Source organism: Triturus cristatus, chromosome 1_1 (assembly GCF_964204655.1).
Source record: "Triturus cristatus chromosome 1_1, aTriCri1.1, whole genome shotgun sequence".
In the NCBI taxonomy this organism is placed as follows: Eukaryota; Metazoa; Chordata; class Amphibia; order Caudata; family Salamandridae; genus Triturus; species Triturus cristatus.
The window spans coordinates 1,049,988,192-1,050,009,408 of NC_140579.1; the positions used below are offsets into that span (position 1 = coordinate 1,049,988,192).

The 21,217-nt window shown below is 47.3% G+C and overlaps 1 protein-coding gene across 4 annotated transcripts in view; it reads right to left on the reverse strand.

Moving 5' to 3' along the window:
- Window positions 1-21,217, reverse strand: part of FANCE (FA complementation group E) — a 202,486-nt gene that overhangs the window by 11,689 nt on the left and 169,580 nt on the right. The window lies entirely within an intron of this gene.

A 21,217-nucleotide genomic window follows, 5' to 3' on the forward strand; every position in this document is an offset into this window, starting at 1 on the left:
CCACTTATTGGTAAATTTCAGGGTAATTCAAACTCAAAGGTTTGAAAGTAATGAAGAATGGGAGAGGAAGTGAGGGATAATGGGGAAGGCAATGTAGTTGTGGGGTAAGTGTGCATGCAAAAGAAAGGAAATGTTAGGGAGAGAAAAAGTAAGGAGAATGAAGAGGGGACCAGAAAGAATTGAAAAGAGATTAAGAGAGTAGGAAAAGAAAGGGAACCGGTGAAGGGACTGAGCATAAAAGTGGTGATGTGAGGCAAGAGGAGGAAGCGAATGAAAGGAAAGTTCAAATAAGGTCTCATGGTAGATGCCGATATGGAGTTAGATACCATGACCTCATAGTCTATAAGTGCCTTCGCCTCTGTATTCAGTTCACCTAGGGATGCATAGGTCACTCTCCTGATATGCACAAAATGTCTGAGGGATAGTGGCATAGACAATACAGCAAACACAACAAGATGATGGACGGAGTGCTGAAACTTTTCAATCACTCACCCCCAATCAAGAGATCTGGGTTTAATCCATCGTTCTTTTGCTCACTATGCCAAAAGCTTCAGCACTCCGTCCATCATCTTGTTGTGTTTGGCACAGACAATACAACACTTGGAAAGAGAATGAGCTAGCAACTCAATTCCATTTATAACAAAAACTGGCAAAGCCAATAGGTCTGGCGTTGGCTTTTGTCTTTGTCAATTCATTTTTTGTCATGGTTCTTGCTAAACATTACTGTTGGGGAAGCTGTTGGGTCCTCGTCAATCTAAAAAAGAACACTGCCTAAAAGCAAAAATATGTTTTGGTATCAAAAACCACAGGCTGCCATAGTAGTCCCAGGCACTGAAGAGAACTATTTCTGTGTTTCTAATGAAAGAGCAGAATGCCGCCACTCACTGTGAAGTTAGTGAATGGCTGAAGTGGGCCGACACTCTGCCCCATACTGTATGCTGTAGTGGGCCTAAGAAAAATGTGAATGCTACATTAACAGACCAATGGATAAAGAGTGCTAGGTGAAAGCCCCTATAATGAATATGCTACTTACCAGTATGCATCTGTTCTTGGCATGTAGGGCTGCTGACATTCATATCTGTGCATAGATCGCCGCCTAGTGTTGGGTCCGGATGATTGCACATTGTTGTCCTGGAAGAGTCTTCGAAGTATCCTGAGATGGGTGACTCCTCCCCTGGACCACAGTGCGCATGGGCATCCTCTCCATCCTCAGATTGTTTTTGGCCATTGTGGCAGTGATGGAGTAGATACAGGAAGTGATGACCATGCTATACAGTAATTCTGAGAGCTGCAGCTGCGACAGGCGCCGGGGAGGAGGGTGGGCGATATGAATGTCAGCAGCCCTACATGCCAAGAACAGATGCATACTGGTAAGTAGCATATTCAGTTCGAGGCATGTGGGCTGCTGAATTCATATCTGTGCATAGAATACACTGCAGTACCTCCTATTAGCGGCGGCTACCCGTGCCAGCTGCAGCAGTCTGAAAAAGAGTTTTGAGAACAGCCTGTCCTACAGCTGCCTGCTGTTTTGAGTGTACATCTACACAGTAGTGTTTTGTAAATGTATGTATAGTGGACCATGTGGCTGCTCTACATATTTCTTGTAAAGGAATGTTTCCCAGGAAAGCCATGGAGGCCCCTAACTTCCGTGTTGAGTGGGCTTGTGGTGGAATCGTTAATGTGCGTTTAGCTTTTTGATAACAAATTTGGATACATTTAACGATCCATCTGGCTATACCTGCTTTGGAAATGGCGTTGCCTTTGTGTTGTGGAGAGAAGGCAACAAAGAGTTGTTTAGTCTTCCTAAAGTTTTTAGTTCTGTCAATATAGTACATGAGGGCCCTCTTTACATCTAGTGTGTGGAGCATCCTCTCAGCGACATTTTGTGGGTTTTGAAAGAAAACAGGCAGTTCGATGGTTTGGTTCATGTGGAACTGCGATATTACTTTAGGCATGAATTTGGGGTTGGTACGCAGTACGACCCGGTTTGCGTGAACTTGTATAAATGGCTCTTGAATGGTTAGTGCCTGGAGTTCACTAACTCTTCTTAAGGAAGTGATGGCAACCAGGAAAGCCACTTTCCAGGTAAGGAATTGAATCTCACAAGAATGGAGAGGTTCAAAGGGTGGACCCATTATTCTGGTGAGGACCAAGTTGAGGTTCCACACCGGGGCTGGGGGGTGCCTTGGGGGAATCACCTGTTTAAGGCCTTCCAAGAAGGCTTTGATGGCAGGCACTCTGAATAAAGAGAGGTGCTGCCCGTTTTGGAGATAGGCTGCTATTGCGGTTAAATGGACACGTATTGAGGTGTATGCTAGATTGCATCGGTATAGGTGTAATAGATAGCAGATTATGTTCTGAATAGATGCGTCTAGCGGGTTAATGTGATTGTTGGTGCAATAAACGACAAACCGCTTCCATTTGGCTGCATAGCAAGCTCTGGTAGTGGGTCTCCTAGCTTCCTTAATGATGTCCATACATTCAGGTGGCAGGTTTAGATAGCCAAACTCTAGAACTTCAGGAGCCAGATTGCCAGGTTCAGCTGTTGTGGATCTGGGTGTTGAATTTCTCCATGGTTCTGCGTCAAAAGCGCGGGTTTGATCCGCAGTCTTTGATGCGGCACCACGGAAAGTTCCAGAAAGGTGGTGTACCATGGCTGGCGTGCCCATGTTGGAGCAACCAGGATGAGTGTCAGTGAGTGCTGTCGCAGTTTGCGTGCCACCAGCGGTATCAGCGGCACTGAGGGAAAAGCGTACGCAAATCTGCCGGACCAGTTCATCCATATCGCATTGCCCTGCGACTGTGGATGTGGGAACCTGGCGGCAAAGCTTTGGCATTTTGCGTTTTCCCTTGTGGCGAATAGGTCTATCTCTGGATGACCCCACTGCTGGAAGTACGGTTGGAGTACTGATGGGTGTAACTCCCACTCGTGCATTTGGTGGCTGTGTCTGCTGAGCAGATCTGCCATCTGGTTGTCCTTGCCGGGGAGGTGTTCCGCCATGAGGAATATGTTCCTCTGGATGGCCCACTTCCACATGCTCTGAGCCAGATGAGACAGCTGTGGAGAGTGTGTTCCTCCCTGCTTCTGTATGTAGTACATGGCAGTCATGTTGTCTGTCCGGATCAACACGACCTTGTTGCACAGGTGTACTTTGAATGCTTTCATTGCCAGGAAGATTGCCATCAGTTCCAGAAGGTTGATGTGCATCTTTTTCTGTTGTGTAGTCCATAGTCCCTGCACTGTGTAATTGAGTACATGAGCTCCCCATCCCTGGAGAGACGCGTCCGCGGTCAGTATTATTTGTGGGACAGGCTCTTGGAACGGTCGGCCCTTGCAAAGGTTTTGTGGATTCCACCAATGCAGAGAGTTGTATGCCCGACCACTCACCAACACTAGGTCTTTCAACTGTCCTTGAGCCTGATTCCACTGACGTGCTAAGCACTCCTGAAGTGGGCGCATATGTAGTCTCGCGTGTGGGACTATGAAGATGCAGGAGGCCATCATGCCTATCAACTGCATGAACACTCGCGCCGAAAGGGAGTGTTGAGGTTTGAATTTTGAGATCAGCAGTTGCATGCTGTTGATTCTCACTAAAGTTGGCTGAGCTGTGGCAGCCAGGGTGTTGATTGTCGCGCCTAAGTACTGTTGTACGTGCGCAGGTTGGAGACTTGATTTTGGGTAATTTTGTGAGAATCCCAGATCGTGAAGAAGGTGAATGGTGTGGGACATGTGGGCGGCACATTGTTGTGCTGATTTGGCCTGAACTAGCCAGTCGTCCAAATAAGGGAAGACGTGAATATTTTGTCTTCGTAGATGCGCGGCCACTGTCGCCAGGCACTTGGTAAAGACCCTGGGCGCTGTTGTTACTCCGAAGGGGAGAACTTTGAACTGATAGTGATTCCCTTGAATGGTGAATCTGAGGTATTTCCTGTGTGAAGGATGTATTGGTATGTGGAAGTATGCATCCTTCAGGTCTAGTGTAGCTAGGAAATCCCCCTGAGTGAGTAGTGGGAGAACCTGTTGGAGGGTGAGCATATGGAAATGCTCCGACAGTATATATAGGTTTAGGGGTCGCAGGTCTAGGATAGGTCGGAGCGAGCCGTCCTTTTTTGGGATCAAGAAGTACAGAGAGTACACTCCTGTGCCCTGCTGGGTGGTGGGCACTACTTCTATGGCCCCTTTTGCGAGCATAGCAAGCACTTCTTGCTGGAGTAAATGTAAGTGTTCGGCTGACATAGGGCGGTGCTTTGGTGGTATATTGGGTGGAGTGGAAGTTAGTTCCAGACAGTACCCATGTTGAATGATGTCCCTGACCCACCTGTCCGTGGTGATGTTCTTCCATGCGGGCAGGAACAGCTGGAGTCGCCCCCCGACAGGTGTTAAGAGGTCGGGGGTAGGGAGAGGGCGTCACTGTTTGTTTTTTGGGGAGGACCTGGTGTTGCCATATCCACGTCCCCTGCCTTTGGCGCTGGATCCACGGTATCCACCCCTGTTGTTTTTGTCGTAGGTGGTTTGTGTGCCACCTTTGGCATACTGTTGTTGTGACCCCTGGCCTCTTGATGTTCCCCTATTTCCAGTGCGACGAAAGGAGCCACTACGAAATTGTTGGGTTTGTAGCACCCCCATAGATTTGGCAGTATCTGTGTCTTTTTTTATTTTCTCCAGGGTAGTGTCAACGTCTGGGCCAAATAAAAATTCCGTGTTAACCGGTAAGTTAAGGATATTGTTTTGTATCTCGGGTTTGAAGCCTGAGATGCGTAACCAGGCATGGCGTCGTAGCATGACACTAGTGTTTATTGCCCTGGCCGCTGTGTCATCTGCGTCTAGGGCGCATTTTATGGACGCGTTAGTGAGGAGTTGTCCTTCTCTAATGAGGAGCTCCGCTGACTCTTTATACTCCTCTGGTAGGTGTTGTAGCAGTGACTCTAGCGTGTCATAATGTGACCTGTCATAACGTGCCAGGAGTGCCTGTGTATTGGCAATGCGCAGGATATTGGCTGCTTGCGCTGCCACACGTTTGCCAGATGTTTCAAGGACCTTAGACTCTTTGTCTGGGGGAGGAGCATCACCAGTTGTCTGTGAGTGGGCTCTTTTGCGAGCGTTGGCAACCACCATAGAGTCTAATGGCAACTGACCCCTAATGTATTTAGGGTCACCAGGTGCAGGCTTATATTTCTTTTCAATCCTGGGGTTTAAGACTTGGGCTCTTGTGGTGTCTTTGAAAATGTCTTTGGCAGGCTTCAGAACCCCTTTAAGCATGGGTAGGGTCTTGACAGTTCTTTCCGAAGATGCGAAAGTGTCAAGCAGGAAGTTCTCCTCAATGGCGTCAGAGTGCAGTTCCACCCCATGATGAGCAGCAGCCCGTTCGATAAGGGCATTAAATGCGGCCGTGTCCTCTGTAGGGGAAGTTTTAATATTGTAGAGTTGTGCGTCCTGAGCATGTGGCGTGACACTTGGGTCTGTGGGGTCATCCCATGCCTGATCAAGATCCTGTGTTTCATCGGGATCTGCGTCCCCGGGGTAGATGGCATCGTCCCCGCCATATTCCTGCATTGGGTCCGATTCAGAAGGGGTAGGAGAAAAGGACTGCGGATCTAAGTGGAGGGGATGGAGGTGCTCTTGTAGCACTGGTTCCTGCTCCGCCGGTAGCTTGCGTTTAAGAGGAATTTTGTATGGCACCTCTTCCCTGACTGGAGTGATCTTGCGCTTGTGGAGCATGAGCCTGCCAGTGTCGGCGTCGATAAACTGTGGCCGTGAAGGTTCGTGTTCTGGTAGGCCAGAGGTGGTGGACTGTGTGTGGAGGACACGTGTCCGAATTTGAAAGAGTTTCGGTGCCGATGTCGGTGGCAGCCCAAAGGTAATGTTGGTGGGCTCCGAGTGCACTGTACCGTGTGAGGTAGTGTGGGGACCCGAGGTAGAGTGGAGGGCTACCTGGTCCCGTATACGTTGGAGAGATGCAGAGACCTGTTGCACAGCAAACTGAGATGGTGGTTTGGTGGGCATCTTGGTAGTAGGTGTGGAGGCCGACCCCGACTTTTTTGTCGGAAGGGGGTCACTGGCTTGAAGGGATGCATCGATAGTCGACGTAGTCGAGGACTTCTTCGGCATCGGTGCTTTAGGCGTCGACGTAGCCGAGGCGGCCATTTTGACTGTGGAGGCGACGGGCTTCGGTGTCGGTGCCTTGTGGTGCACGGGGGCGCGCTTCTTCAGTGCGTCGACCGCGTCTGCTGCGGTGAGCTCGGCGCCGAAGTCTTTTTGTGCGCGTTCGGAGCCGACGACTTTCTTCGGCGCCGAGGCAGTGGACTGTTTCGACGCCTTTGATCCGACCAACACCAGTTTCGCTTTCGATTTGGAAGGGACTGGAGCGATGGATGTTTTAGGGTTTAACAACCCGGTCGTCTTGGGTAATATTGGCTCTTGCATAGCGTTCAGTGCCGGGCCGGAAGGCGGGGCCGAGGAACCATGGATTAGGTCTTGGGTAAGGCCCGGAGCCTGACGACTAATTTTGGCCTCCGTTTCGACGGATTGGCCTAACTCCTCGGGAGAGCTGTCTTCTTCAGCCCCATAGGCTTCGTCGATGTCCCCTACCTCGTCGACGGCTTCTTCACGTCGAAAGAGTTCTTCGTCATCGTCGTCCGATTGGGAACCATGCTCCGAAGCGGGGCTAGATAGTATTTCTTCCACGCTCTCGGCGTCCTCGTTGCTGAATATGTTGGTGGGTGCGGGCGCTGCCTGCTGCGCCTCGAGCCTCGCTGCCCGTCGGTTCCGTAGAGTTTTCTTGGATCGGAACCGCGCGCAGGCCATGTACTTTGATTCGTCGTGATCCGGCAAGAGGCATTTATTACAGACCGGGTGGACATCGATGTGAGGGTACTTGGCGTGGCACAACGGACACCTCTTGAACGGAGTTCTCGATTCCATCGTCGATGGAGCGTCGAAGTTTGGACCAGTTCGATTCGAAATTGGGAAGAAGGGTGTGGAGCACTAGAACTAGTAGTCGACACCGAACGGTAACTGTACCGACGAAAACTATAGGCCTTTTGGCCTAAAACTAAGTATTCCGAAGTTGAGCTAAGATAGTTGCATCCGAACCCAATGGCGGAAAAAAACAATCTGAGGATGGAGAGGATGCCCATGCGCACTGTGGTCCAGGGGAGGAGTCACCCATCTCAGGATACTTCGAAGACTCTTCCAGGACAACAATGTGCAATCATCCGGACCCAACACTAGGCGGCGATCTATGCACAGATATGAATTCAGCAGCCCACATGCCTCGAACGTATTTTATGCATATAATTTTGGTAAAATTAGGAGGTCTTTTCTAACTCCAGGCCTAAAAAGTGGCTCCTCAGGTGAGGTCTGTTGGTTGAGTTAAAGTCTTGGAAGCCAGTGAATCAGCTATACCAAACGTGTACATAAAAGTTTGAATGTAGAGCAGTTTCTGCTCTGTATTCTTGCATGTCTGGCATGAACACGAGCAATGATCCGTCTGTCTGCTTCTGTATCCTCAAAGAGCAAACGGACTCTCCATTACAATTTCCTGAGCAGCCTATACGGAACTACATCACCCATAATGCTCCGTTTTGTCAGGACTTTGAAGACAGTCTTCATTTGCTCTAGTGATCCCCAGAAACACGTTACTTTTTTATATGCCAACTCTAGTGCCTGACTTGATAGATCCAACAATGCAGTTTCAGGTGAAGTATTGATATCCCTTTTGACCAAGTTAGTTCTAGTCTGAATGTTAAATTCCCTTGGCACCCTTGCTGGGAAGCCCAAGGCCTTTCCTTGGTCTCTGCCATCCCTAAGTGTAGTGTTAGCTAGTTCTGTTTTACTTCAAGGGGCTGCAGGAGGGTGCCAATACCTCTCAAGGCCTAGAGTGTCCTAAAAGGATGAAATGAAGTTTTGGAGGGTGATCCCAATGAAACTAACAGAGATGGTTTAGAGGCCGAACACGGCTATCAGGCGAGGTCCTATTTCACTTTGTGGTTTAAATCTTTTTATTAAATTTCCCAATAACAATAGCCACTATCTACATCCAATGGCCGGTGGGGAAAGCATTATAAAGCAAATAGAGGGGTTAAAAAGAAATAGTTATAGAATAGAAAGAGAAGGTAGAGGGAAGGCGCTATAGGGAGCTAGTGCTGGTTTAGGGTTAGGGAAGTGGTGTATTCCTGTTCTGTGTTCACAGTACCGCTGAGAGAGATATCTGTTGGTCCTGTATATGATGCCTGATGAGTCCTAGCACCCGAAGGTACCTGGGGCATGTGAGCTCATTAAGTTCAGGTGGAGCCCCATGTTTTATCGAAGCGGGGAAGCCGGTGTGTCAATCCTCCTGTAATCTTTTCCATTCCGATTATTTCCCACAGCTTGTGCAGCCAGTCTAGCCTTGTTGGGATCCCCTCTGTGCCCCATCTAGCCAGTATCACCTGCTTGCAAAAAGAACAATTGATGGACAGAATGCAGAACAATGTCATACATTCACCCCAGTACAGAGATCTGGGCCTAAATCCATCGTTTTTTTGCTTGCCATGCCATTCCAGTTTGGACCCAGACATATGCAAATCAATCTTGACTCTGCGCCCAATGGGAACAGTCCAGCCCGAACTGCCATGTCAGGTCCTCCCTGGACTGGAAACAAGCATCCTAGGACCAGTTTCTGGCTTTCAGCCCTCAACAGCCAGGATAGCTTGACTCCAGTGGCTTGGAGAGCACAGGACCCACGTCTGGGCATACCCGTCCCACTCGGGGTGACAAAATGCAAAAAGAACAATTGATGGACAGAATGCAGAACAATGTCATACATTCACCCCAGTACAGAGATCTGGGCCTAAATCCATCGTTTTTTTGCTCACCATCCCATTCCAGTTTGGACCCGGCCATATGCAAATCAGTCTTAACCTTGCGCCCAATGGGAACAGTCCAGCCCGAACTGCCAGGCCAGGCCCTCCCTGGACTGGAAACAAGCATCCTAGGACCGGTTTCGGGCTTTCAGCCCTTATCAGCCAGGATAGCTTGACTCCAATGGCACAGGACCCACGTCTGGTCATACCCGTCCCACTCGGGGTGACAAATGCAAAAAGAACAATTGATGGACAAAATGCAGAAAAATGTGTCATACATTCACCCCAGTACAGAGATCTGGGCCTAAATCCATCGTTTTTTTGCTCACTGATTCATGTTAGCCTGGCTGATGAAGGGTAATACCCAGAAACCGGTCCCAGGATGCTTGTTTCCGGTCCAGGGAGGACCTGGCTTAACAGTTAAGGCTGGTCTGTTCCCATGAGGCACAGGGTGAAGACTGGTTTGCATATAGCTGGGTCCAAACTGGGGTGGCATAGTGAGCAGAACGTTGGATTTAACCCAGATCTTTTGACTGGGGGTGAATGTATGATTCACTCAGCAGTCCGTCCATCATTTGTTTGCATATCACTTTTCGCCCTAAGTGAGGTGGGATGGGTATGCCCAGATGTGGGTCCCTTTCTCACTTTGCCACTGGAATCAAGCTAGCATGGCTGATGAAGGGTAATACCCAGAAACAAGTCCAAGGATGCTTCTTTCCGGTCCAGGGAGGACCCGGCTTGGCAGTTCGGGCTGGACTGTTCCCATGAGGCACAGGGTCAAGACTGATTTGCATATATCTGGGTCCAAACTGGGGTGGCGTAGTGAGCAGAAGAACGATGGATTAAACCCAGATCTTTTGACTGGGGGTGAATTTATGATTCATTCAACATTCCGTCCATCATTTGTTTGCGTATCACAGTATCACCGACTTGGCAGCCCCCAGTGCTAGTGCAATGGCTCTACCCCGGCATGATTTTAGGGGATATGTTAGGGCGTTGGGGGGCCTAGGAGTATGTAACTAGTGAATCTTGGTATGTCTGTGTCATAGGTAGCGTTTATGTCGGGTAGTATAGAATCCCACAAGGGTTGTATCTTCGGGCATTGCCACAACATGTGGATCGGATTTCTTACCTGGCCGCAGTGGCGCCAACAAAGAGCGTCGCTCCCTGGCCTCCTGCGGGCGACTCTTTTGGGGGTATAGTACCAATAATGTGCTATCTTGAGAAACATCTCCTTTCCTGCTGTACTGCAGGAGGAGGCCCTGGCTCTGTGTACTATATCTTGCCATTCTTTTAGGGAGAACTCTTGTTCACTCTCCGACTCCCACCTACGCTGCGCTGGTGTCTTATTTTGCTGTGTGGGTGCAAGCAGAAACGAGTATATATTCGAGAGCAGGCGCTTGTCTGAATGTCTGGTTATGGACCATTTTTCGAATTTGGTTAAAGGGCGACTTGCATGCGCGCTGATTTGTGTTTGCGTAACCCAATGCCTTAGGGCCAGGTATTGGCAGTATGTTGTCTTAGGTAGGTTATAGTTTGTAACTAACTGGGGGAGTCTATTATCCCATCCTTATCAAAGAGATCGCCCACCCTTTTGCAATTGGCCTCCTGCCTCTTAAGGTAATCCTGCCTAGTTCGTGTGGGAGGGAAGTCCGGGTGACCAATGAATGGGGCCAAGGGAGACGTAGGGGTGGACAGTCCACGAGACACCTGAACCCTATCCCACACCATCATCGTGGTTCGCATAACTAGAGAGATGTAGACCCCGGCAGGCCGGTGAGGCCTGGGGAGCCAGGGCACTTTCCACACATGTATGCCCACTATTGCACGGTCAATAAAGCATCAATGTTTTTCTGACATTTGCTTGTTCCCTTCGGTCATATACTGAAGCTGCGCGGCTTGGTAGTATCGCTCTAAGTGTGGAACGCCCAGCCCTCCGTCCTAATGCTTCAGATACGTTTGGGGGCGTGCCATCCGAGCCTTCTTTCCGCCCCAGATAAAGTCTGCTATTAAGTGCTGCATTGTGGCCAGGACCTGGGGTGGAGGTTGCACTGGCAGGGTCTGCATTATGTACATTATTAGGGGTAGCAGCGTAATCTTTATAGCTGCTAGTCTACCTACCCAGGACAGTGTAAACCTCCTCCAGTTTTGGAGTTCCGTCGGGGTGTTGGACAGCAGGATACCATAATTCTCACATGCCGTGCATTCCACTGTGGGATATATCTGTAGGCCCAGGTAAGGAATCCTATTTTGCTTGGTTAAAGATTAAGGCACAGAGGGCATCCACCAGCTGATAAAGAATACAGCTGTAGAATAGATTGCAATATATTCATTTAATTTTGGTACACAGCCAAACGATCCTGGGAAATAATAAACACCCTTATTATGCAGGCCCTTATATCCCCAACCACAAAAGCAAAAACAACCTGTTTCTCCAACCTATTGATAAGGATGCCTTAAGTTCGTACGAAAGGTCAAAAGACAGTAGCTCAGGTGTAGGGGTAAGTTACACCTTCCCCGCATCTAGCTCTTTGCTATGACTATAACAGAAGAGGGGAAGTCCCTAATTCGGATCCTAGGAAGAAGTACATTTGGGTGATGACCCAAGGCTCTCTCAGGATAGATGACATGGCAAAGCTTCAGCCTCACAAGTCAAGCTTCTTGAAGGTCCTCTCTGCATGAAATCCAGATTTCTATAACTTTTCTTCACATACCGCACCTATTAAAAACACACAAACCAAATATCGACAACCACTTCGTCCAATCAGACCTCAAAAAGCCACAGATTCAACAGTTTTTCAGCAAGCAAGGAGCGGCTTGCAGCAAAGCAAGCAATTTCTAGTCATAACACAGACCACAGTCTACATACAAACTAAATACACCAAAACCTCAAAAATAAAGTTAAGGGAAAAAAAGAAAAACAAGAGTTAGAAAGACAAAAGTTAGTTTACCTATTTATATGTTTACTGCACTTTGTATATCACAAACACGGCCCAAAGGCTTTAGAGCGCTTTACACAAGAGAGGACATTTACCATAGAAAATGCGTCGATTAACCCCAAGAACCTGTGCGCAGAAGTTGTAGGAAGATGAAGATAGTAAGACAAAGACTGTGTGTAGACAGTGATGGGATGACAAAGTGGGATAGATTAACAGCGTGGAAGGAGGCCTAAGAAGAATTCAGCTAGTGTGTGTGGGTGAGGAGAAATAATGGGCAGTGACTTAACCAGGGAACAATAGGGGCAAGTTTAAGAAAAGGGTGGGTGGTCAAGGGAGCCAAAAGTCAGAGTGACACTTAACAAGGGCTGATTGCAAACTTTCTATGGAAGAGAAAACGTTTGAGATCGTGTTAGAATTTTGGGCTGAAATGTCGTTACCTCTTTCCTGAGTCTGTTTTCTTTGCCATGTTGAATCTGCTCTATTTGGAGCTACGATGTAGCTGCAGACATCACGGTTAGGGTCAACGTGGCGCCTGATGCTGAGAATGATGCCAACACCGCATGCCAGGTTAGTTGTGGGCAGCATTCTTGATGTTGATTCTTTGGCTGTCAGCATTCGGATGCACCAGATCCATGTGTTTTAAAACAAATTTGATTCATCTGGCCTTTTATCTTGGGAATGAAGCCTTTTTCCGACTGTAGTATTTAGTGCCAGCCCTATGGCAGAGCAATAACTAAACTGGACGAACAGATAGACAGATGGATACGGATGCCCCTTTCCCTAGCAGATCGGATAGCTCTGCAAAAGATGATTATCCTACCAACATTTTTATATTTATTTAGCAATATTCCTATTTGGCTAACACAGGCAATGTTTTCAAAACTGAGAACTGCAATGCAGAAGCTGACATGGGCGGGAAAACAGGCCAAAATACGCTGGGATACACTGACGAAACCATACCACAAAGGAGGATTCGGGGCGCCAGATCTCCAACTATATTATTATTGTACACAGGCACAACATGCTCACTACCGGCTACAACCACACGCGTACATACCACACGTGTCAGTGGAAAGGGACAGTGTATACCCAACCCCACTGACCCCATTGACAGCCTATATGTCGGACCCAAAGTCCTTTACCCACAATGATAGAATACAAACAGTGCACTGTACCTCGAGAGCTTGGTATATGCTAGCGCGTTGAGCGCAAAAACTTCCTGTTTATGCACCATCACTTCCTATCGCGTACCACCCGAGACTGTCAGTTACGCAGGAAAAAAGTATGCTACAGCTGTTAGGCGAAATGAAACTGAATACCATGGCAGATGTATTCCTACATGGTAGATTCATCCAGAGAGAGGACCCATCCTTAAGCATACACAATACTCCCATGAAACTGTTTGCCCATTTGCGATTGCAGACGGCGATAAGGGAATTATACGCCTCATTCCCGGAGGAACCACCACAATTACAAGCACTGCAAACACTGATAGTTACACCTAGCCGCCGGAAATTAGTCACACGCTTATACAACTCTGCACAATCAGAGCACGGCGGAACTGTGAACAGATCGCTTAATAAATGGGAAATGCTACTGGGTGACACTATAAGCGAACAAGATTAGGAATATAGTTGCACACAGCTACAACTGATGACGCCAAACTGCAATTTGCGCATAATACACTTTAAATTCTTACACCAATTTTATTATACCCTGGCTCAGTTACACCCATACGGCCTTCAGCAAGTTATAGAAAGAGGAAATATGGGCAAGTGACCTTGGCTTTAGAAGCAGAAATGAGCAGAATTGAGAGTAAAATGAATAATCAAACCGGTATTGGCCTGAAAGAGGATCTGAAAAAGCAGGATCACTTGATAAAAGAGCTGGAGGGTATCCTTCAAGAGAGACTAATGTGCAGGTTGGAAGCAAGTAAGATCTCCCACTTTGAATATGGTGAAGGGGCAGGCAAATTACTCGCCTGGAAAGTTAAAACAGATCAGTTGCGAAACCACATAAAAGAAATAAAACTAGATGATGAGCTATCGAGCCGCTCCTCAGACAAAGATATTGGTATGGCTTTCCGGAACTATTGCCAAGATATATATAAAGAGACCTCCACAGAGGACAGCGCTAAAGTAAAGCTTTGGTTAGAGGGGATCACTCTACCATCAATTACTCCTAACCAACAAATAGACCTGGAACGGGATATCACAGAAGAGGAGGTGAGGAAGGTCATAGCAGAGGGGAAAAGAGGTAAAGAGGCCGGGCCTGACGGGCTACCAGGCGAGTTATATCGATCCCTACAAGAGATTATAATTCTAGTACTTACCCAACTGTACAATAAGATACTATTGGAGGGAGCAAATCCCCCTTGTTCGTGGAACGATGCGACAGTGGTATTAATCTTGAAACCTGGCAAAAATCCAACTAGCTGTGGGTCATATCGACCAATATCACTGTTAAACACAGATTATAAACTCTTTTCTTCCATTTTGGCAAATAGATTGGGGGTGGTGGCTAATAGTATTCTCCACCCAGACCAAAAAGGGTTTGTTAAAGGACGTCAACTAGCAGACCTCACATACGATCTGGTCAGCGCAATTGATATTGCCTCCACCTTTTTTTCCCCTCTGGCAGTCCTAACCCTAGACGCAACCAGGGCTTTTGATAGGGTGAATTGGGGCTGTCAGAAGTCATGGCAAAATTCAATTTGGGGGACAAATTTCGTCGTACCATCCAGCTTCTATACCAGGCTCCGACAGCTAGATTATGGTCAATGGAATATTGACCGACGCATTTAGGATTACCTGGGGAATGCGACAGGGTTGCCCTCTCTCCCCTCTGCTCTTCAATATGTATATAGAGCCTTTCGCACAGAGACTTAGGGAAGATCCCAACATTACCTCTTTTAAATATGGAGAGTGGGAGAAGAGGGTGGCCCTGTATGCGGATGACATCCTGATACTGACGGCAGATCTGGACACAGCTTTCCCGACAGTTATAAAACTGGCAGAGGATTTCGGACAAGTTTCGGGATATGAAATCAACGCCAGTAAGACCGAAATAATGGCGTGGAATATCAGAGGTACACAATTCCAGGTCAGTTCCACCATGCGGTATTTGGGGGTTAGAATTGTACAGGATGTAGGGAAAATTGCAGAATTCAATCTAGATCGAGTCTTCAGAGAATGTCAGAAACAGATGAAATTGTGGGCTCACCTCCCATTATACATCTTGGGGAGGGTTAATTTGGTCAAAATGACAATCTTACCTAAGCTCACATTTCTTTTTAATACAATCCCTCTGTTTTTCGATAAATCTCTGATAGACAAATTCCAACAAGAGGTAAACTCTTTTATCTGGAAGTACAGATCGACAAGGTTAGCCTGGAAGAAGCCCAGACGAAAGAGAGAGAAAGGGGGACTGGCGCTGCCTGATCTGCAATATTATGCCTGGACCTTCCAGCTTTCACATTCACAAATGTTGCTGAAAATGCCTGTGAGTACAGGGGGAGGAGATATGTTCCAGGCCATGCTAAGGGGTGCTGGTTTACCAGAAGAAGGATTTATGTTTAAGTTTGGGGACCAAAAATTCTTTAAAAAGGTCAAACTTAAGGTCCGTCAGTCAATAGCAAAAAACTGGGCTAGTATAAGAAAAAAAGGTGAGGCTTAATTACTTCTCAAATCTAGCGCCACTCTGGGATTCTCCAGGCTCGCCTAAGTGCCTCCAGGATAGTTTGACGACACCATTGAGAGACGCCGGGATTACAGTGTGGGGAGATCTGATCAAGGAAGATACTCTCGTCTCCTGGGAAGATCTAAGAGAGAAAGTAGGGTCAGGTCTATCTAGATTTAAGTATATCCAGCTAAAAAGCTGGCTACAGCCCAGCTTAGTCAGAACATATCATTTGGTAAGGGCAGCAACCTGGAAAAACAGCTAGTTGTGAGGCCTGTGGGGAAAAGAGGTCTCAGTGTGGTATTGGGCAATTGAAGAGGCAGTGGATGGGGTATTTAAGCTTGCAGATGAGCTATGGGGGGAGCAGATGGTCATACAGTGTGATCTTTTATGGCAGGACTCATTTAAAACCCTTTTCAGATTAGTCAAACCTGCCTGACTGATGCGGAACCATCTGTTCACTGCTCATAGAGCGTATCTATCACCTCTCAGACTATCAAAATTTTGGAAAGGATACGTTTGCAATAAATGTAGGATGGCAGAAACATCAGACATACATATGTTTAAGGACTGCCCCTCCATTTCTTCCTTTATTGGGAAAATGTGCGGAAGACTCTTGAGAGCATCTTGAAAGTACCAATCCATATAGACCTGCCCCTGATAATCTTCAGCCTCAATAGTAACATCGTAGGCCCTACTAGTTCTCTGTTATTTTATGCAATTTTAATGGCTAGGAGGCAAATCTGCAAGCATTGGATAGATCCAGGTCCACCTAACCACGCAGATTGGCTAATCTCACTATATGAAGTATCCAAGATGGACATGACTAGATTATGCAGTAAAAAAAAGATTGCATACGGGGACCTGTTGATTCAATGGAAGTAGAGTGCTCTTTTTTTTTTTTAGTCCTATGATTATGCGTTTTGGATACTCCTTGGACTACTCTAAGCTCCCAGGATATCGATAAAGTCCATCAGGTTTGCTTAAGACCTAGCTGGAGTAAACCCAACCCCCCCCTTGAATGGCAGGGGAAGTATCCTTCCGACCTAAAAATTTACCCTTACAGGCTGAGGTACCGATTATACATAAGAAGCCAAAGACTTTTAAGGTCAATCAGTAAGGTTACGAACAGGCGGTTGGCGCTATCAAGGTGGTTGAAGGCGAATGAGGACAGAAAAAAAAAAAAAAAGATTGGGAATATAGTTGCACACAGCTACAACTGATGACGCCAAACTGCAATTTGAGCATAATACACTTTCAATTCTTACCAGTGATTTCCTGCTGTACGCCTTTAACTCCTGTGTGTATACCACAATGGATGCGAGACCGGTTTTACCTAAGAGAAAAACGATGTTCCTCAAGAACTATAACCAGAAATCCAGCGCCTGACAGCTCGGTCTTCTAGGCAGCCAAAGGTGATTCTTAAGTTTGGGATGGAGAGAATTATATCATGGTTGAACTACCCGAGACGGATCGTGCACTGTGTGCTCTTCTTTTAAAGCTGGAGGTTCTAATTAATGAGTCAAAGTTGCATAACCTAGCATAATTTTGGTAATTTCACATTACCCTTGTTGCGCGAAATTCCAGAAAATATGCTATCACGCCATGTAATTACATTACATGCCGTTTGTGGTAAAAATGTAGCGTGAGTACATTGGCATAACACGAACAATAGAATGCACACACCGGTTGTTCACTGTGCTTGTTTTTTGTGTGTGCTTTTTTAACCATGAAATGCGCCTGTGAAACGCCCGTTTTTCATTTTGTGTGATGTGTAATTTTGAGCAATTTTCCCGAACGTTTGCATAAATACGCAACAACAAATGATGCGTACTTCTCATAGAGGGGTTTCCGGACTACATAATCTGAGCCTATCTGACATTTTCAGCTTCACTGCTAGGTTTTGAGGGGTAGAAATAAGTGTGGCACACCCTATGGGTGGTGCAAGCTGTGTTATAGAATGCTCTGGCTTCCAGGGGTAAATACTTGACTGCCAGTTGTACAGAGTAATGTGGGACAATATTTTGGTGCGCTGCCGCATGTGACACTGCCTTCAGGTGGCGAGGTGTGCTTCAGCAAGACCCGTCAAGAGTCGGTTTCCATAGTCAATACCGGACAGCACAAGGGTTTGGTAAACATTCTTGAGGTTTGTTCGGATACAAAGTGGCACGTTCCCTAAAGACGTTGCAATAGAATGCGCGCGCTGTTAGCCATTGCACTGACTTGTGTTTGCCGATTAAGGGCCCTATCTGGAATTTGCCAGAGCAGGACATTTGACAAAAAGCGGCCCGTGTCGAAAGCAATGATGCACTCTTAATACAGAAGATGTGACATCCGGATGTTTTTGACTGATGTTTTGCATCTGCCTAACACTAAATATGCCTTTTGAATTATTATTTTTTATCACAGAGGACACCAAGGGATTTTACGTTTTTAATGATGGCAAGTTTGGAGTCAAGAATACTGCAGGACTCGAGGATTGTGACTATGAGGTATGGAAACACTTGGTCGTCAAGGGGTTGAGGTTCAAGTGGTTAGAGGTCACATAGTCTTGCACCGTTTGTAAAATTAGGGCATAATGTAGCAGGTCTCTGGGAGAAGAAATCTTTAGATTGATCTGTGTGCCAACTATATATTGATGCTAAAAGATCTGTTATGTTTAAGGTTCTGGTTAGAGAATACGGCAACGGTGTGGGCGATTAGAGAAGAGGTAAGGGTTTAGGATAGTGTTATGGTTAGGTTGACAATTGGTTAGAATTAGGGTTACAGATAGGATTGGTAAATGAGACAAGGTTTTGGTTTGGGAGGGATGTGGGTTAGGGTATGCAACAGTTAATAAAGTATGTAACAGTAGGGGGGTAAGCAAATCGGTCCATCTTTGGGTCCGCTTTGGGTTAGGGTACCTTCCAGCAAGAGTTAGATCCTATGAAAAAAAGTATTCATTTTGTTCTGAATTTGTTTGGCTTTCAAATTTTATGACACATACATAGAGTGCATTAACATTTGAAATTGTGGCCTGCCACATTTAAAAAAAATTTTTTTGTCACTTTTTAAATTAAAAAAATTCTGGCTTGATTCCCTGCACTAGGGGGCTCCTCTGGGAAGCCCCCAGTGCTCCCGGTAACACCCTTCCAGGGTCTGCCAGCAAGCTAGTGCTGCTGCCGACTCCAGGCACGATTCTGCCCTCCTGCTGCTAAGCTGAACTCGAGCAGGGGATGGTAAAGCAATAGGGTTCCTGTCACAGGGAGGTGTAACCACCTCCCAGACAGGACTTAGTGTATTGGGCTGGGGTGGGGCCCCTGCCAGGGCCACCAGACTGCTTTGAAGGGCACATTTGGTGCCCTACTTGCACATTCCAGTTGGAACCAGTTCCGGGAGCCCGTGGCTCCTGCTCCGGCACGAAACTGGACAAAGGATATGGGAGTATCCTCCTCTCTGTCCAGCTCCTCCTCTGGGAGGGATCCCTGAATCGTCACAACCCTTTCCTTAGGGTACTTAATGGCTTACCTGTGGGTGGCTCTTCAGATTCGTCGATGGACAAGATTCAGATCCGAAACCACTTCAATTCAATCATCTGGGCACCTTGGACTTAGTCTGGAACCAAGACTGCATCTAGGAAGGCTCCTGCTGATGCTGGTCTCGCGTCCTGCCAGCATTCTGCGTCATCTGTGCCTTTGCTCATCCAGTTTCTTTTCCAGGCCTGTGGGCATCAAAGAGACCCGAAGTAGTGAAGGAGTGACTCCCCTGCATCTGCAGGCACCACAACCAAGCTGACCAGTCTGCTGCTCCCGACATCCTACGGACTTCGAAATGCTCAGCACCTCAGGTGGTTGTTCTGCACTTCCATTGAGGCCTAACCTGTCCTCTCTGTAATTTTTAGGCCAGTATCCCTCGTCGGAACCGCTGGGACCAGACCCCTGTGCACCGCATCGACTTGACGTTGCCTAGGCTTGTTGGCTCTGCACTCCAGAGATCTTTGAGCTACAAGAAGCTCCAACCTCCAACATCTCTTCCTGCCAAGTTTAGCGTCCGTACTGCATCCTCTGCACCGTGGGCCTTCTTCTATGGTGGGCTGCTCGAGGTCCTCTTGCACCTCCTGTCTTCGGCCTGAGGGTCCTCCTGAGAGTCTTCTCTTGCTTCAGTGGGCTTCCTTCTTGCTTGGGGCCTGCCCTGACTCTCCTGCACTTGGTGAGTCACTTGGACCTTGCTGGTCCCAACGTTGCTCCTTCATCGTTTTCCATGTCTGTTGCTACTGCCAATAATTTGTTGGTGCTCCCCCTGGACAGAGACCCCCCTGGTTCTTGATTTCGAATGTGGGACAGCTCGTGAACGGCTCCTATACTTCCTCAGCGTCGCCTGGTCCTCACAGCTGCAGAGACAAGGCCACTGCCATCACTCCTACATCTTACATCATCGGTGGGCATTGCTATTCCTCCGAGTGGCATAGACTCTGTCCCCTCTGCTTGCAGGTTCTTCTCTTCAAGAATCCACCATTGGATTCAACCAGGCTCTTGCACAGTCTTCGCCAGCGACATATTTTCTGAAATCCTCCTTTGTGGTCTACGGCGGTTTCCGACTTCACTTCGCACCTATGCACCCGGCTTCCCTGGTGTAGGTATCCTGGTTCCTGGGGTATGCACGGGTGGGGTGACTCTCCAACCTTCTGTCTTCTACTCAGTTTCTTAAGGGTCCACTGGGAAGGGTCTGTCTTCTTCAAAACTGCACCTGCGACTGTCCTGTTGACTTTTGAGTATGCAGCTGTGTTTCCATTCTGCACATAGCCTCGTGGGGTTCCTAGGTACTTACCTTGGGTGATTCCTTGTGTCCCCAGCTCTTCTGGGTCTCCTGGTCCAAGTCCTGACTTCGGTCACAGTTCTCATTCCACTTTCTTAGCATATAGTTTGGTCGCCCCCTGGAGACCACTGTGTAATGTGTTTACTTACCTGTTTGCAATTGATGTTTTGTGTGTATTTGTGTTGATATCTCTGAGTAGGAGATACACCAATGTGTTAGTGAGTATTGTGTATTAAATAGACATATTTTTATAACTACATTGTGTGGTTCTTTTTTGTTTAACCTACACTGCGTGAATAGATCTGGTAAGCTGCTTAACACTTCTTCTGGACTAAGCCTGAAGGCTGCTCCCCACAGCTACTAATTAGAGAGCGTTCTATGGCTGTCTAAGACCACTAAACTCACCATAAGTGTTGCCTGGATTAGTGCAAGGTGATTCACTAAAATAAGTGTGCACCATATACTAAGCCAGCCTCCTACAAACTGTTATTGGACAACCATGTTCTTCCATATTATCATTCCTTACCCTTCCTATACACATCCTATGCATCACGTCAGTTCTTTGATTCTTGCAGCCAGGTGTGAAATAAAACCAGCAAAGTAGTGCTTAAATGCTTATTCCGTATCCCAACTCATACACACAGGTAAGGTAGGCATGTTGAGGGCAAAACATATGTAATGGGATTTTCAGAGAATCGGTGCCTTTTGGCTGCTTGGACTGAGTGAAACCCAAAGGTGATGTGGAATGCTGGCAAAAGTTGGCCCACAACCTTTTTGGCTGTGTGCAAGTACTTGCACTTATCGATTGTCCGTAATGTAATACTGACCAACAACATGAACACTTAAATCAGAAAAGGTGTCGCGGCCAGGAATCCTCGGGATCGTGCGTTGCTCTATAGGGGTCCACCTCTCGACACCCTCAAGGTCTGAAATAGATATTCACAGACTCTATGAGGTGGTCC